Here is a 17767-nt window from a genome sequence, read left to right on the forward strand (position 1 = left end):
CGGTACACCGCCGGAGGCATCCATATAGAGTCATACTTTGTTCTAGTATCAAGTTGTAATCATTGAGTTGTAAATAAATAGAAGTGTGATGATCATCATTCAATAGAGCATTGTCCCAAAAAAAGGCCAAAAAAAAGAAAGGCCAAAAAAGGGAAAGGCCAAAAAAAGAAAGGCCAAAAAAAGAGGGACAATGCTACTATCGTTTTCCACACTTGTGCTTCAAAGTAGCAGCATGATCTTTTTGATAGAGAGTCTCTTGTTTTGTCACTTTCATATACTAGTGGGAATTTTTCATTATAGAACTTGGCTTGTATATTCCAACGATGGGCTTCCTCAAATGCCCTAGGTCTTCGTGAGCAAGCAAGTTGGATGCACACCCACTAGTTTCTTTTGTTGAGCTTTCATACATTTATAGCTCTAGTGCATCCGTTGCATGGCAATCCCTACTCCTTGCATTAACATCAATCGATGGGCATCTCCATAGCCCATTGATTAGCCTCATTGATGTGAGACATTCTCCTTTTTGTCTTCTCCACATAACCCCCCTCATTATATTCTATTCCACCCATAGTGCTATATCCATGGCTCACGCTCATGTATTGCGTGAAAGTTTATGAGTTTGAGATTACTAAAGTATGAAACAATTGCTTGGCTTGTCATCGGGGTTGTGCATGATGAGAGCATTCTTGTGTGATGAAAATGGAGCATGACTAAACTATATGATTTTGTAGGGATGAAATTTCTTTGGCCATGTTATTTTGAGAAGACATAATTGCTTAGTTAGTATGCTTGAAGTATTATTATTTTTATGTCAATATGAACTTTTGTCTTGAATCTTTCGGATCTGAATATTCATATCACAAGTGAGAAGAATTACATTGAAATTATGCCAACTAGAATTCCACATCAAAAATTCTTTTTTATCATTTACCTACTCGAGGACAAGCAGGAATTAAGCTTGGGGATGCTTGATACGTCTCCAACGTATCTATAATTTTTGATTGCTCCATGCTATATTATCTACTGTTTTGGGCAATATTGGGATTTAATATCCACTTTTATATTATTTTTGGGACTAACCTATTAACCGGAGGCCCAGCCCAGATTTGCTGTTTTATGCCTATTTCAGTGTTTCGAAGAAAAGGAATTTCAAACGGAGTCGAAACGGAACGAAATCAACTGTAGAAGTTATTTTCGGAAGGAAAGCAACCCAGGGAACTTGGAGTGGACGTCAGGGGAGACACGGGATGCCCACGAGGGTGGGGGGCGCGCCCACCCCCTAGGGTGCGTCCCCCTGCCTTGTGGGGCCCCTGTGGCTCCTCCGACGTACTTCCTGCACCCATATATATCGTCGTACCCTAAAACTTCCAGAACGGAGATTAGATCATGATTTCCGCCGCCAGAAGCCTCCGTAGCTACCGAAAGCCAATCTAGACCCGTTCCGGCACCCTGCCGGAGGGGGCAATCCTTCTCCGGTGGCCATCTTCATCATCCCGACGCTCTCCATGATGAGGAGGGAGTAGTTCTCCCTCAGGGCTGAGGGTATGTACCAGTAGCTATGTGTTTGATCTCTCTCTCTTGTGTTCTTGATTTGGCATGATCTTGATGTATCGCGAGCTTTCTATTATAGTTGGATCTTATGTTTCTCCTCCCCCTCTACTCTCTTGTAATGAATTGAGTTTCCCCTTTGGAGTTATCTTATCGGATTGAGTCTTTAAAGATTTGAGAACACTTGATGTATGTCTTGGCGTGCGTATCTGTGGTGACAATGGGATACCACGTGATCCACTTGATGTATGTTTTGGTGATCAACTTGCGGGTTTCGTGACATTGGGAACCTATGCATAGGGGTTGGCACACGTTTTCGTCATGATTCTCCGGTAGGAACTTTGGGCACTCTTTGAGGTCCTTTGTGTTGGTTGAATAGATGAGTCTGAGATTGTGTGACGCATATCATATAATCATGCCCACGGATACTTGAGGTGACATTGGAGTATCTAGGTGACATTAGGGTTTTGGTTGATTTGTGTCTTAAGGTGTTATTCTAGTACGAACTCTAGGGCTGTTTGTGACACTTATAGGAATAGCCCATCGGATTGATTGGAAAGAATAACTTTGAGGCGGTTTCGTGCCCTACCATAATCTCTTCATTCGTTCTCCGCTATTAGTGACTTTGGAGTGACTCTTTGTTGCATGTTGAGGGATAGTTATGTGATCCAATTATGATATTATTATTGAGGGAACTTACACTAGCGAAAGTATGAACCCTAGGCCTTATTTCCTATCATTGCAATACCATTTACGCTCACTTTTATCACTTGCTACCTTGATGTTTTTATTATTTCAGATTACAAAAACTATTATCTACTATCCATATACCACTTGTATCACCATCTCTTCGCCGAACTAGTGCACCTATACAATATACCATTGTATTGGGTGTGTTGGGGACACAAGAGACTCTTTGTTATTTGCTTGCAGGGTTGCTTGAGAGAGACCATCTTCATCCTATGCCTCCTACGGATTGATAAACCTTAGGTCATCCACTTGAGGGAAATTTGCTACTGTCCTACAAACCTCTGCACTTGGAGGCCCAACAACGTCTACAAGAAGAAGGTTGTGTAGTAGACATCAAGCTCTTTTCTGGCGCCGTTGCCGGGGAGGTGAGTGCTTGAAGGTATATCTTTAGATCTTGCAATCGAGTCTTTTAGTTTCTTGTGTTATCACTAGTTTGTTTATAAAAGAAAACTATAAAAAATGGAATTGAGTGAAACTCCTATGCTTCACCTTTTTAATATCTTTCGTGAGTATGAAGGAAAGGAAAATTGTGCTCAAGTACTAGAAGAAGAAATCTATAAAATGTTTGGCACTAAATCTTTGAATGTTGTTAGTATTAATTCTTTGAATACCCATGATGCTAATGATGATTGCACTAGTTATGATGAAAATGCCTCCTATAAACATGTCAATTTTTGTGGGGTGCATGTTTGCAAGTACACACCAAATAGGGAAGATAGATATTGCAAGGGGCATAAGTACTTAGAAACCAAATTGTTGCAAGAAAAGCTATATGAATGTGCTGAAAATTTAAGATATCTTACCCATACTTGCGAACTTTGCAATGAACATGGTCATTTAAATATCAAATGCAAATTGTTTCATGACCGTATCCTGTCCAAAAATTGTGATGACTTGATTTCCCTTGCACATCATAATGAACTTAGTTTGCTCTTGGGTTTTGAAGAAATGAAACGTATAACTGAGGGTATTCCAAAATTTAATCTCGATAAACTTCTTGGTTTTGATCTAGAGAAGATTTATATGTATTGTGTGGTGAATTGCATTGAAAATCCTTATATTGCCAATTACATAAAGAAAAGAAAACAAATAGGAGATGAAGAGAATACTAATGAAAGGGAAGAGACCTCCCAATATCCTCCTATAATTTCTTATGATGAATCAGGTAACGAGTAGGAGCCTTCTATTCAACCAATCTCATTAATAAGGAGCTCCAAAAAGAGGATTGAACCCACACATGATGCAGTGAAGAAGAAGAAAAGAAAAAGAAAGAGAGGTAAAAAGATACCTCTCCCAAATAATGCTGCTGCTATTACTATTGTGCCTCATGAAAATATAATTGTGGAAGATAATGATACTTCTTATGATCTTGAAAATCTTTTTGGCACTTTCTTGGAAGAATATGATAATTGCTATACTATTGGTGCTATCCATACTATTAATGATGAGAGTGATTATGCTTATGATATGAAAAGGTTAAAGTTTGGGGATGCTATGTTTGATGAAGATGATGTTTTTGAGAATATATTTGCTGCAATTAATGTTTTTCCCAAGCTTGGGGAAGCTATGATTAATGAAGATGATATTTTTAGTCTCCCAAGTTTTGATATGCAAGTTTATAATGATGATAGCATGCCTCCTACTTATGATGATTATTGTGATGATACTTATGCTATAAAAAGTAGTGATTATATTTATAAAACTTGTCATGATTATGATTACCCCTTCTTTGAACATTACTCTTTTAATGTGGAAACAATTTATAGCATCCAAGTCTCTTATGATACTCCCACTATCCCGAATGAGAAGAATTTTGCTTATGTGGAGAGTAGTAAACTTTCTATGCTTGTAGATCATGAAAAGAATGCTTTAGGTGCTGGTTATATTGTTGAATTCATTCATTATGCTACTGAAAATTATTATGAGGCAGTAATATATGCTTGTAGGAATTGCAATAATATCAAGTTTCCTCTCTATGTGCTTAAAGTTTTGAAGCTATGCTTGTTTTGCCTTCCCATGCTAGTTGATTATTGTTCCCATAAGTTGTTTGCTCATAAAATCCCTATGCATAGGAAGTATGTTAGACTTAAATGTGCTAGTAATATTCTTCATGATGCTCTCTTTATGTTTCAATTCTTATCTTTTATGTGAGCATCATTGAAATCATCATGCCTAGCTAGGGGCTTTAAACGATAGCGCTTGTTGGGAGGAAACCCAATTTTATTTTTGTTCCTTGATTTTTTCTCCTGTTTAGTAATAAATAATTCATCTAGACTCTGTTTAGATGTGGTTTTATTCGTTTAATTAGTGTTTGTGCCAAGTAGAACCTTTGGGAAGACTTGGGGAAAGTCTTGTTGATCATGCTGTCAAAAACAGAAACTTTAGCGCTCACGAGAATTGCTTCCATTTTTATTTGGAGAGTGATATTTAGTTAATTCTTTTTGAATATGATTAATAGATAAATTCCTCAGGTCCAGCAATTTATTTGATAATTTTATGAGTTCCAGAAGTATACGTTTGATCCAGATTACTACAGACTGTTCTGTTTTTGACAGATTCTGTTTTTCGTGTGTTGTTTGCTTATTTTGATGAATCTATGGCTAGTAAAATAGTTTATAAACCATAGAGAAGTTGGAATACAGTAGGTTTAACACCATTATAAATAAATAATGAGTTCATTACAGTACATTGAAGTGGTAATTTATTTTCTTATACTAATGGAGCTTACGAGTTTTCTGTTAAGTTTTGTGTTGTGAAGTTTTCAAGTTTTGGGTAAAGATTCGATGGACTATGGAATAAGGAGTGGCAAGAGCCTTAGCTTGGGGATGCCCAAGGCACCACAAGGTAATACCCAAGGACACCAAAAAGCCTAAGCTTCCGGGGCATCCCCTCTTTCGTCTTCGTTCATCGGTAACTTTACTTGGAGCTATATTTTTATTCGCCACATGATATGTGTTTTGCTTGGAGCATCAATTTATTTTGTTAGGATTTGCTTGCTGTTATTTATAATAATGTTTTGCATCTTTTATTTCAATAAAAGTGGCATTGATAGCCTTTACTATGCCTATTTTAGAATTCCACATGTTGCTGTTTGAAAACAGAAAGTTTACCGCTGTTGCAATAATTCCCTAGAAAATTCAGAATGTGATAAAATGTTGAAACCTTTTGCATATTAAGCTCTGATAAATTTACTACTGTGGGGATTTTATTTCATAATTTTTGGAGCTAGGGAATTATGGATGCTGCTGTATTCTTTACAGATTATCCTGTTTAGGCAGATTGCTGCTATGTTTGCATTGTTTGCATATGTTTGCTTCTTTAATGATTCTATTTGAGGATAGGACTATTAAATATGGAGAGGAATTTAGTATGCAATGTTGAATAATAATTTGAGTTATTTTCTACAATAGAGTATGAGGACACGGAGGCAGGGAAGGCTCGGCCGTTGTTTTTGTTTCCCACGCGGAGGGGAGTACGACTATACGTGATGGGTTTCGTAGTAATGTCAAAATTTTCCTACGCACACGCAAGATCATGGTGATGCTTGGCAACGAGAGGGGGAGAGTGTGATCTACGTACCCTTGTAGATCGACAACGGAAGCGTTAACTTGGTTGATGTAGTCGTACGTCTTCACGGCCCGACCGATCAAGCACCGAAACTACGGTACCTCCGAGTTCTAGCACACGTTCAGCTCGATGACGATCCCCGGACTCCGATCCAGCAAAGTGTCGGGGAAGAGTTCCGTCAGCACGACGGCGTGGTGACGATCTTGATGTACTACTGTCGCAGGGCTTCGCCTAAGCACCATTACAATATTATCGAGGACTATGGTGGAAGGGGGCACCGCACACGGCTAAGAATATGATCACGTGGATCAACTTGTGTCTCTAGGGGTGCCCCTTGCCTCCGTATATAAAGGATCCAAGGGGGGGGGGTGCGGCCGGCCCTAGTAGGAGGTGCGCAGGAGGAGTCCTACTCCTACCGGGAGTAGGACTCCCCTCCCTTTCCTTGTCCAAGTAGGAGAGGGGGAAGGAGAGAAGAAAAAGGGGGGCGCCGCCTCTCCCTCCTCGTCCAATTCGGACTAGGGGGAGAGGGGGCGCGCGGCCTGCCTTGGCAGCCCTTCCTCTTCTCCACTTTAGGCCCATGAGGCCCATTAACCCCCCGGGGGGTTCCGGTAACCCCCCGGTGCTCCGGTTTTATCCGAAACTTCCCCGGAACACTTCCGGTGTCCGTATATAGCCGTCCAATATATCAATCTTTATGTCTCGACCATTTCGAGACTCCTCGTCATGTCCGTGATCACATCCGGGACTCCGAACTAACTTCGGTACATCAAAACTCATAAACTCATAATATAACTGTCATCGAAACCTTAAGCGTGCGGACCCTACGGGTTCGAGAACAATGTAGACATGACCGAGACACGTCTCCTGTCAATAACCAATAGCGGAACCTGGATGCTCATATTGGCTCCTACGTATTCTACGAAGATCTTTTATCGGTCAGACCACATAACAACATATGTTGTTCCCTTTGTCATCGGTATGTTACTTGCCCGAGATTCGATCGTCGGTATCCCATACCTAGTTCAATCTCGTTACCGGCAAGTCTCTTTACTCGTTCCGTAATACTTCATCTCACAATTAACTCATTAGTTGCAATGCTTGCAAGGCTTATGTGATGTGTATTACCGAGAGGGCCCAGAGATACCTCTCTGACAATCGGAGTGACAAATCCTAATCTCGAAATACGCCAACCCAACATGTACCTTTGGAGACACCTGTAGAGCACCTTTATAATCACCCTTTTACGTTGTGACATTTGGTAGCACACAAAGTGTTCCTCCGGCAAACGGGAGTTGCATAATCTCATAGTCATAGGAACATGTATAAGTCATGAAGAAAGCAATAGCAACATACTAAACGATCGGGTGCTAAGCTAATGGAATGGGTCATGTCAATCAGATCATTCACCTAATGATGTGATCCCGTTGATCAAATAACAACTCTTTGTTTATGCTTAGGAAACATAACCATCTTTGATTAACGAGCTAGTCAAGTAGAGGCATACTAGTGACACTCTGTTTGTCTATGTATTCACACATGTATTATGTTTCCGGTTAATAAAATTCTAGCATGAATAAGAAACATTTATCATGATATAAGGAAATAAATAATAACTTTATTATTGCCTCTAGGGCATATTTCCTTCAATACGAGGGTTTACTGGTTCGTCTGCCGTCGCCGGAGAATAACAGCAGGTGTGGGTGAGTAGAGGGATGGCTAGGCCAGCGATGGGAGTACGGTGGGGCAGTGAGGCCTGCGCAGCAGCATAGCCCGCCGCGGGGAGGATGGAGCAGGCAGTCCTGCTGGCGCTTGTTTGAGCGGCTGGAGCAGGAAGAGCAGGGATTGCAGAAGCACGATGGCCGTTGGATGGACATCCAACAGTATACATGCTATCTGTGGAAAGCCTCAAATCTGTGGAAAACAACATACAGCCCATCTGCCATTATTTTAAATAATTTACAGCCCATTTGCTAATTCTTACGGGTTTTTTTGGAGCCCATATTCTTTATGTTAGCATTACAGCCCATATTGTGGCCACGGTTAAAAAAATATACGAAATTTTGCATATGTCGGTGCGGTCTGAACTGTTTTTAATCCCGAAATTTCGAGTCACATTCAGACCGATTTTAAAAATAAATGTATATTAATATAAAATCCAATAAATTGTCCATGCAAAAAAATCAATGTAATTTTCTCGAAATGAAAAAAAATATTTAAAAATAATTGCCGGTTTGATATGTTTTAAAAATGTACAACCCATTTCTCATTACTGATAGGGCATTTTCTCGGCCAGCCGAATGAAGCTCTCCTTGTCTTGAAAGATTTGTAGCCCAACATGCCTGATAAAGCGACTTACTTGACAAATCATAAAAGAACTGGGCTAGCCATTTTCAGAAAGAAAAAAAACTACTGGGCTGGTATGTGGTAAACTTAAAAGAAAAGGCTGTCTAGACAGGCCAGAGTGTCCCGCACAACCCAGTTGACACCCTGCTTCCGTCTCAAAAACAAATTAGATAAATGCCACTCCAATTATGGCGATTCATAAAAATGCCATTGCAATTTCCAAACTTTGAAAAATGCCACTACAATTTTTGCAAACTTTGAAAAACGCCACTGCAGTTTGCAAACTTTGAAAAACCCCACTCCAGACTTTGAAAAATGCCACTAGAAATGGCATGAAATGGCATTTTTCAAAGTTTGGAAATTGCAGTGGCATTTCTCATATACACCAGATTTGGAGTGGCATTTATCAAATTAACCCAAAACAAAAATAACTGGGCGAGCTGCTGGGTCCCTGGTGTCAGCCACTCGTTGTGCAATTCTCTCGTTTATTGACTACGTTGACAATGGCATGGGACCCAGATGTCAGAAATCCACTAGGAGGAGCCATTTTTTATTGGCTTGAAATAAGGAGGCACTTGCTTGTGTACTGCCATGACCTTGGCGGGTCCCAGCAGTCAGGGGCAAACATTTTTTTCACGATATACTGGTGGGCGTCTGGTGGGTCCCTGCTGTCAGGCGGAGGAATAATTATTTTCCGCATAATAAGGAGGCACTTCCTTGCGGCTGCAGTGGACCCAGCTGTCAGCCTCTCCACGTACAGTTTTCTTCCGATGGAATTCGGTCGTTGACCACATTGACCACGCCGCGCCGACAGAACCACGGTGGTGGACGATGGCGAGGCCTAGGAAGGGGACAACGCGGAGCCAGGGAAGACGCGGCAGTGGATGCCCACGCAGAGAGGAGGACGAGGGTTCACTGGTTCGGCTGCGCTGCCGTCGCCGCAGAATAACAGGGGGTGTGGGTGAGTGGAGTGGAGGTATGGCCTGGCCAGCGGTGGGAGTAGTATGGGGGCGGTGAGGCCTCCGCAGCAGCACAGCCAACCACGGGAGGCAAGAGCAGGCGGCACGACCGGCGCTGCTTTGGGTGGCTGGAGCCAGAAGACCAGAGGTTGAAGAAGCACTACGGCCGTTGGATGGACATCGTATGGTCAGTCGAGCTAGAATCGTGCATATTGACTAAGTTGACAAAGCCCTTCGTCCCCGTCAACTTAGAAGGCCCACTATACTGGGTCCCAGCTACCAGGGGGAGTATTCATTTTTTGTGCGTAATAAGGAGGCACTTCCTTACGTGCGAAGATATAGCTGGTGGGTCCGAGCTGTCAGCGGCGGTAACGTTTTTTTTCGTGAAATACAGAGGCCGTTTCGGTGGGTCCCAGATGTCAGGTGGAGGAAATCATTATTTTGCGCGTAATAAGGAGGCATTTCCTTGCGTGCGGCCGTGGACCCAGCTGTCAGCCTCTCCACGTACAGTCCACTTCAGATGCATGTCGGTCGTTGACCACACTGACCATGCCACGCCGAAAGCACCAGGGCGGTGGACGACGGCGAGGCCTAGGAAGGGAACGACACGGTGGCAGGGAAGACTCGGCCGTTGTTTTTTTCCCACGCGGAGGGGAGTACGACTGTACGAGGGTTTACTGGTTCGTCTGTCGTTGCTGGAGAATAACAACAGGTGTGGCTGAGTAGAGGGATGGCTAGGCCAGCGATGGGAGTACGATGGGGCGGTGAGGCCTGCGCGGCAGCACAGCCGGCCGCGGGGAGGAGGGAGCAGGCAGTCCCGCCGGCTCTTGTTTGAGCGGCTGGAGCAGGAAGAGCAGAGATTGAAGAAGCACAATGGCCGTTGGATGGACATCCAACAGTATACAGGCCATCTGTGGAAAGCCTCAAATCTGTGGAAAACAGCATACAGCCCATCTGCCATTATTTCAAATAATTTATAGCCCATTTGCTAATTATTACGGGTTTTTGGAGCCCATATTCTTTATGTTAGCATTACAACCCATATTGTGGCCATGGTTAAAAAATTATACGAAATTTTGCATATGTCGGTGCGGTCTGAACTGTTTTTAATCCCAAAATTTCGAGTCACATTCAGACTGATTTTAAAAATAAATGTATATCAATATAAAATCCAATAAATTGTCCACGCATAAAAATCAATGCAATTTAAAATCTCGAAATGAAAAAAGATATTTGAAAATAATTGCCGGTTTGACGTGTTTTAAAAATGTACAACCCATTTCTCATTACTGATAGGCCATTTTCTCGGCCAGCCGAATGAAGCTCTCCTTGTCTTGAAAGATTTGCAGCCCAACAGGCCTGATAAGTGACTTACGTGACAAATCACAAAATAACTAGGCTAGCCATTTTCAAGAAGAAAAAAAACTACTGGGCTGGTTTGTGGTAAACATAAAAGAAAAGGCTGTCTAGACATGCCAGAGTGTCCCGCACAGCCCAGTTGACACACTGCTTCCGTCTCAAAAACAAATTAGATAAATGCCACTCCAAGTATGGCGATTCATAAAAATGCCACTGCAATTTCCAAACTTTGAAAAATGCCACTACAATTTTTGCAAACTTTGAAAAACGTCACTGCAGTTTGCAAACCTTGAAAAACGCCACTCCAGACTTTGAAAGATGCCACTAGAAATGGCATGAAATGGCATTTTTCAAAGTTTGGAAATTGCAGTGGCATTTCTCGGATACACCAAATTTGGAGTGGCATTTATCAAATTAACCCAAAACAAAAATAACTGGGCGAGCTGCTGGGTCCCTGGTGTCAGGCGCTCGTTTTGCAATTCTCTCGTTTATTGACTACGTTGACAATGGCATGGGACCCAGATGTCAGAAATCCACTAGGAGGAGCCATTTTTTTATTGGCTTGAAATAAGGAGGCACTTGCTTGCGTACTACCATGACCTTGGCGGGTCCCTGCTGTCATCCTCTCCATGTACAATCATCTCCTGATTGTGTACGCGTCAACTTGCTAGGCCCACAAGTCAGCCTCTAAACCATGGAGGACAAATACAACCCATTTCTTTGCGTACAGTACCAGTTAGTCGTGCTTCAAAACTGATCGGCACGCCATTAAAAAAATAAAGGTCGATAACTAATGCGGCACCTCAGGCCAATGCGGCCAGCTTGCATTTTGCATGAGAAATTACACACCATGTTTTGTTGACATGTGGTCCCGTTCCAACATATCAGTGAGACGACGGCGAGTAGTAGGAGTATTTCCGAACGGACGTGTAGGCCGGGGCGCCTCTTCGTGAACCGTGGCAAACTCGCAACCGTCCACTGACTCTTCGCCTTTCCCTCTTGATTTGGAACTGCTATCGCACGCTCTTCCTCTCCCTCCTCCATTTTCCTTCAGCCCTTCACCCTTTCTTCTGCCATTGTTTGATCGTATTCTCCATGGAGGGAACAGGACGGAAACAACCCCGTTATTCTTGCCCCGATATGAAAGATGACGTGGTGGAGGAACTCATTGACCGGTGCGACGTCATCACCTCGGCTAGCATGGCAGGTTCGTTCAAGACCATTCTCGACTCAACTAATAACATCATTACAAAGAACCCATGAGTCAAGGAGCGGTTTGATCTCCCCTATCTTCTTTGCCGTGACCCTGATGACTGGTGCCGGCACGGCGGAGGCCTCGCCCTGTGCAAGTTAATGCTGCTTGATAATGATACGTATGATGTTAAGATGCCATCGCTTGAGGGCAAGGCTTGGGCGGGCGCAAATGGAGATTGGGTTGTTTACATTGGGTCCAACTGCGAGTGGGAACTTGTGAATGTGTACACTCGTCACCGGGTTCCACTTCCAAAAATCTCAGCACACTACCCAGAGGTTGAGCACACTGGTAATGTACGCACGTTCAAATACGATCATGGTGGCTATATTCTATGGAAGATAGCAATTTGTCGAGTTCCCAACCGCTCTTGGAATTACAGCAACTATGATGTTGTTGCAATCTTCGACAAGCTTGTTGCCGTCCTTGATGGTTTCACTCGATGGATATTGCTCAAAAATCAGTTTCTGTACACGGATGAGTACTGTGATGCAATTCAATACGAGGGCCTTGTGTTTGCTGCCACCACTCATGGCACTGTTTTTGCATGGCATCCTAGTAGTTTCGGTACGTTTTTCTTCCACCGTAATTATAATTGTTTCATCCACGTGCATGCGGGTTAGCAAGTTTCCCTTTACTAATTAACCTTCTTCTTGTGTTTCCAAGGTCCTGTGAACATCCCACCACCTATACTTGAAATTTTTTATAACCAAGGGGGATATGCCGATGGTGATGATCACGAGCAGCGCCCATATACTCTGTGGCGCCTGGCAACTAATTCCGATGGATCACCTCTTCTTGTGTGTATACAGCCCACTGATGATGTTACTGCTAAGGAAGCAGGTGTCTCCCATGGTCGCACTCTCCGGACCTATTCCAACACCCGTTGCATGGTATTCGAGATGGATACTAGTGTGCTAGCGCCAACTCCTTCTCCCTGGCACAGAATTGATAGTCTTGGAGAAAACCCGCTCTTCCTTGGACAAAACTATCCGATGATGGTGAAAGGCGGTCCAACTGCTGTTGACACATTTATGAGAAGCAACTGTGTCTATACCTCGGACATTTGGGTGGTTCCCTACCCTGGTACTGATATAGTAGGCCGCTTCATCCTGGATGATCAGTCCTGCGTTGGTCTCCAGATCGACAACAGATGGCCCATCCTAGAGAATCACTTGTGGTTCAAAGCAAGTGTTTCCAACGCTGCGGAATGGTTGAGTTGAAGTTCATTTCATGGCTTGTTATTTGTTGTGTGGTGAAAACCTTAGTATTTATAATGTATCCTCGTTGTCGATGTGGGTTGATGACCTGTTGTATGTAATAAAATGATATGCCTGTGATAAACTTACTAAATTTATGAATGGCTTTCGATTCGCTTCTCTGAGTGAGTGGTGCGACGAGGCAAAAAAATATTTTCCGAATACATAATTGTACGTGCATTGCAACAGGTTATCGGATGAGGCCAATCAACAATAGTACACGCCACCACCACGACATCCATCTGACACCATATTATTTCTTGGAGTCCGTGCTAGAGCAATCTCTTCAACCTCGTCATTTCTCTAACTTCAGCCATCGTGTGGCGGGCGAGGTGGGGGTTTGCCGATAGTCGGTTTCCTTAACTGCGGTCCCACTTGTAAGGCCAACTCCAACGCACGACCCCAAACACACCTCCGTTTTGCACGAACTCCAACGATAATTTTGACTAGAAAAGCAAGACCAAAGAAAACAAGAACCACAAGAATACATTTTACTACTCCTGTAAGTTGGATTAGTGCCTTCTCGATGCATTCATTGTTGATCTACAGAGGCTCGATCTTGCGTCTGTGCTAGCTAAAAGTGATAGAACATCTACTAAATTGCGCTCTATCAATATATGGATGTAATCTTCTTCCCAATACAAAAACTTGCATCCATTCTACTCCACAATAAAATTTTTAATCTAGCACAACTAGTCTAATCCGAGAGCAGAACCGAAGATTTGGTCGGGTTCTTCCTCCTTTTGCCGACACGTGGGACATCCAACATCCAGGTCATGTCATGAAAGAAAATAGAGTGGTAGTTGAAGCCACGAGATGTGCATCTTGGGTTAAACTGTAAATAGAATCTTACTACTCTTGAGTAACTCCAAAAGCGGCCACCGAATATCTTTATTGGATTTGTTTTTCATCACCAGCACCTCGAGGTGAAAGATGTGCAGGTTCAGTGGGTCCTCTTGCGTTTTCACTGACATGTGGGGCCGCATGTGAGCAAACAGACGATGGGCTCCACGCGTCCGCTGGCTGGCTGAGAAGAGAGATAGAGGAGGGCTGAGCACGGACTGCAGGAAATTTGTTCTACGTACCTCGATATAGGCTCGATATAGTGGGGTGTCATGGGCCATAACTAGCATTCACGTCTAGCAGTACGGCACACGCCACCCACACGAGTCCCATCCGACACCAATTTTCTTGGAGTCCGTGCTACAACCATCTCTTCTCCCTCCTGTTTTCTCAGCCATCGCGCGGTGGGCGGGGTGGGGGTTTGCCGATAGTCGGTTTGCTCAACTGCGGTCCCACTTGTAAGTGAAAATGCAACACCGCACGCATTCTCACTTGAGAGGCATGCCGGACCAACCGTGTGGGGGTGCGACGCGAACACGACAGGCTTTTCCTTTTGAAGTCGTAACTTGTAAAATTTGGTTCTGCTCCATGGCTCGACCGATAGATAGAAAATAACGATTTTGCCTAGAGTAATGAGAAGTTTGGTTTTGGCGCCATTAATGCATGGTGTACGTACGAAAAATATGAAGTTGATGCGAAAGATAAGATAATTACTGTAGCATCATATACTACTACATGGATTTGACGAAAAGATAAAAATACATACGAATCCATCAACGTTCAACGACATCCTCACGCCCTAGTGTGCCGGGTCACCAACCGATGTGTGAGGAGCAGCGGCGTTGGCGGCGAGCTCAATGTGCTTCTGAACAGTGCCGTCCAAGGTTGCCCTGCGCTCCAAGAAGGCCAGCATCCTATCGTCCTCCTCTTGCATGTAGTAGTCCTTGTGGATGATTTGCGCGTAGATGTGGGTGATTATGTCGATGGTGTCTTGCTGCGCCAGGCGCTGCGCGGCGAGCGCGACCTCGAGGTGGACATTCTCCAGCGCGACGACGGGCAGTCGCAGGGCCACCTGTGCGTCAAAGAGGTTGTTACCATAGTGGCCGTTGAGGGTGGTGGGCATCGCAGAGCCTGGGCGCGTCGGCTGGAGGCTTACGTCAAAGTCGTCCGCAAGCTTCTTGACGACGGTGAACTTGTCGAGGAAACCGACGAGGACCTCGTCGAACAAGGAGACGAAGCTGTCGTCCAAGCGGCCCCTCGCCCTGGCAGCCTCAAGCAATACTACCTGGAGACGTTCCTCGGTGCCGGGCCGAAGTCCGGCGTCGTGGACCATCTGGCACAGCCGGCTGATGCTCGCGCTCATCGCCTCCATGGGTCTAGCGTAGCTTCTAGTCAACTGATCTTGCGATTCAAGTGATCACTCAGCCCTTGGTTAGCGTGCGTAGGTGCGTAGGATTTCGTACCACTCCTCAGCCCTCTACTGCACCCGCCTTTGGCTGTATGATAGGTGGACCAGCCACCCCCTGGGGCCATGTGTCATTCACCCAAAGGCAGTTGCCGTAAGTCAATGAAGCTGCGTCCCCCTCCGTGCCGGTGCAGTATAGTCATCTCACCGGGCCTCTAGTTGGGGCCAAACGAGAGAAGTTTGATGTTTACTGGTTTGTTGGTCCCCTTTGCATTTTGCACCAAGTTTTGACCTTTGATTTAACTAATAAAATGTTAATGCATGTAAACAAAAATGTTGTGTAAGTCACCTTACAAAAACCAAATAATCCCAAAAATACTTAGGCACGGTGCATTAACTCCCTCCTTGTTTCTTATTTCATGACATATCAACCAATGAGAGATGTGGGCCGTGCATGCTTTCAATGACTTGAGACTACCAAACATGACATGCAGTGTTTAGTTCATTGCATGTAAACCTATTAGTACTCTAGTTAGGAGTAGCAAAAAAACATTAAGTTCTCTCGCTGATTGGAATAAAACACCATGTATTTATTTACAGAGGGAGTAGTACATTTTTGGTGACATGCATTACTAGATATTGCTAGTCAAATACTAAAATCCAGATGGACGTGGTAGTACTCCTAAATCCAGACGGTGGTGCTACTAGTACTAGTAGTAGTACTACCAATGTAGTAGTAGGAGTACTAGCACTGTACTACCCACTGGTCAAATTATTACGTGCTGCTCCTCACAGTGAAGTGACAAGACCCTGTGCCGGAGATGACACCTGAGTATAGGCGCCGTGTTCGGCATACCATAGTCAGCCTCACCATCTGCAGTCACTATCATCATGGCTCTAGAACTAGCCTGCTTACAACTAGCCCTGTTCGACATAATTTCCCGTGCGTAGATGCACGTGCATTGCACGGAACATCAAGATTGGGGGTGGACGGCTCCGGCAGCGGCCATCGTGCCAGATTTTTCCATGACCTTCTACTCCTAGATGTGGTGGGGAGGAGATGAGGCTGATTGTGAGAGACAAGGAGTTGTTTGTAAATAGGGAACAAGTGCGGGCATCTTTTTGCAAAAATGGAGAAGCTTGGTTTGTATGCGTCAGATCTAGATCTGACGGCTATTGGTGAAAGATGGGAGGCATAACATCATCACCAACTCAGGACCTGTTTGGTTCACAGGATTTTGAAAACGCAGGAATAGGACACGGCAATATTACAAGTTTCAAACTGATATTACAAATGTTAGGAGTAATGCTGCACCTACGAAGAGGGAATTACTAGGAAGTTTACGTAAGAACTTTCGTTACTTTAGGTGGATGCAACATTATAATACAAACTAAAATCCACCGCACTGACAAATAACTAATGGGCAAATAAGTTTTCGAGTCTCTGGCCACTTGATGTTTCAAAAACAAATTCAGCTTATGCGGAGAAATGAGCTCCACCGTGTACCCGCGCGGGTGTGGCTGGGCACGAAGTGTGAGTACGTGCACGGTGCACCTATTCTCTTCTTGTATGCGTACACCACCTACGTGGGGTTGTGTGAGAGAGATACAAACCTAGAGAGATATACTGTGTGGGTTCTTGAGAGTTTTTTTTGTGGGGGGGGGGGTCAATCAAAAAATTTAACATATGCAATGTGTGTGAAATAGAGTCCTGGATATAACATATATATAGAGGGGGCGATCCATGAGAAGAGAGTGGAGGTATCATCGGCTTGAGATGTCCGTAGAATCGAAGAGAGGGATGATGTGTGTGTGTGTGTGTGCGTGCGCGATCGATAAAGAGTGCCATCGAATTTGTGTGTGCCCACGTCAAAGATATAGAGTGGCTAGCCTACTGGAATGTGAGAAGGGACATGTGCAGTTTGTCTCTGTGGCATGGATACCTACCTGCATCGCTCGACTATCGATGCGTGGTGGGGGAAGAGGGAGGCCCAATTAACTATAGAGATACAATGGCTGGTATATGTGTGGAGGAGGAGAGAGGCCTACCTCATGTATTAAGGAGATCGATCTGCCTCATGTATTAAGGGAGATCGATCAGCATCCTTGCATATGTGTAGGAGATGAATAAGGTTGGGAGAGAGACAGAGCTAGAGTGATGGAGGGGGTTGTAGTGGAGTTTCTTCTAACAAATGGTGGGATAGGCTTGCTAGACAAACGGAGGGCACGCCCGCAATATCAATAAGAGAGGAGATGGCTGCTTGTTGTCTGTGCACGTGCGTGTGAGAGACGGGTCAGGAGGCATGCACGAATGATGAGGGGGGACAATGTGGCTATGGTAAGCATACATAACTACATAGGAAGATCAATCGCCCTTTGTAAGAGAAAGGAGAGACATAACTTGTGAGGTACGTCGATCGATGGGGGGGTAGTTAAAGTCGATCTAGGTATATGTTGGGAGATCGATCGGTATACATGCATG

Source organism: Triticum urartu, chromosome 5A (assembly GCF_056163025.1).
Source record: "Triticum urartu cultivar PI428250 chromosome 5A, HENAU_Tu73, whole genome shotgun sequence".
Lineage (NCBI taxonomy): Eukaryota > Viridiplantae > Streptophyta > Magnoliopsida > Poales > Poaceae > Triticum > Triticum urartu.